The 1,425-nt window shown below is 38.7% G+C and overlaps 1 pseudogene; it reads right to left on the reverse strand.

Annotated features, from left to right (window-relative positions):
- Positions 1-670: 670 nt before the first annotated feature.
- On the reverse strand, positions 671-1,171 carry LOC100965382 (annotated as a pseudogene).
- Between the last annotated feature and the right edge of the window lie 254 nt (positions 1,172-1,425).

Here is a 1,425-nt window from a genome sequence, read left to right on the forward strand (position 1 = left end):
GAATTTTTTCTTCTGGCTGCCATGTCCTATGACCGCTACGTGGCCATCTGCAAACCCCTGCATTATGTGACCATTATGAGTAACACATTCTGTAGAAGACTTGTCTTTTGTTGTTGGGTAGCTGGTCTGTTTATTGTCATTTTAATGAACTTTTAGTATTTTTCACCTATTTTCTATTCAAATTGCTTTGTTAGTCCTGTTTTTAGTTTTTTAGAGTATTCAAAATTGTAGGCTTTTACATTTTATAATTCTGTTTCTTTTTAAAAATATAATCATTTGTCATAGTTTCTTTTTTTATTGACATTAAAATATTGTCTTTTTAGGGTTTGTTCTTTGTGACGTTTAAATTTTCTTTAATGTGCTGGTCATATATATCTACTAAAATGTAAGGCACGAAAAGATAATATATTTATGGGTTTTCTAATTTATCCCCAGTGGCTGAAATAACACTAGTATGAAAAAGGTCTTTCAAAGGTAGAATTGGAGAAGGCAATAGACACAATTATTCAATGCCAACTATATGGAAAACTCATCCATTTTGTTTATTTTGTTTTGTGTTTCATTTGTTTGCAGTTTTGTTAAGATTTTTTAATATATGAAGTCATTCTCTTGTTTCCTAGACTAGTATTATGTTGTCAAATGATCCTTTCCTGAACGTTTTCCTTTGTACTTTTTCACTGGCCAGGCATTCCACATCACCGCTGACATCATCTATGACGTCATGAGGGTGATGACATCAACCTTGCAGTCCACCGACTGGGGGGTCCCCAGGTTCTCCTTAATGGTTCTAGAGAGTTCTCTGGCAAAGGATTGGTGCCACATCTGTCTAGCAATGTCAACAATCTCGTCAAAAGTTATATTTCCATTGTCTTTCATGTTTTTCTGTTTCTTTCTGTCTCTTGGTAGTTCCTTAAGATATTTGATGATGGGGTCAGAGGTAGAAGGTACCACTTGGATCCGGGCCTGTCTGTTCTGGATAGTCAGTTTCACTGTAATCCTCAGACCCTTCCAGTCGTCGGTTGCCTTGGCGATGTCATTACCAACCTATTTAGAAGGCTGATCTTAGGGGCCAGGGCAGATGTGGCAGTGACTGCACCACGAGGGCCCCTCAGATACACGACTTCGATCTCGTTGGGGTCAAACTTAGGCGATTGGTGGAGGCAGCTGGTGTCTGACGAACCCAGATTCACTCAAGAAAGTTGCACCTTGGCCTCCTCCATACAGAAAGCAGAAAAACTACGCTTAACTATTATAAACTCTCATATTGTAAATGTACTTAATAAGTGTGCACATGAATATATGAATATATATAAATGTGCTCCTTAATATATTTATGCTGGGTCAAGGGCTGCACACTCAGGAATAGAGAGCTCTCTGTGTGAAGGGCTTGACAAGAGCGCTCACTCTGGTGCCCTCCACCTTCTG

Source organism: Otolemur garnettii, unplaced genomic scaffold (genome assembly GCF_000181295.1).
Source record: "Otolemur garnettii isolate 467f Iridium unplaced genomic scaffold, OtoGar3 scaffold02108, whole genome shotgun sequence".
NCBI classification, from domain to species: domain Eukaryota; kingdom Metazoa; phylum Chordata; class Mammalia; order Primates; family Galagidae; genus Otolemur; species Otolemur garnettii.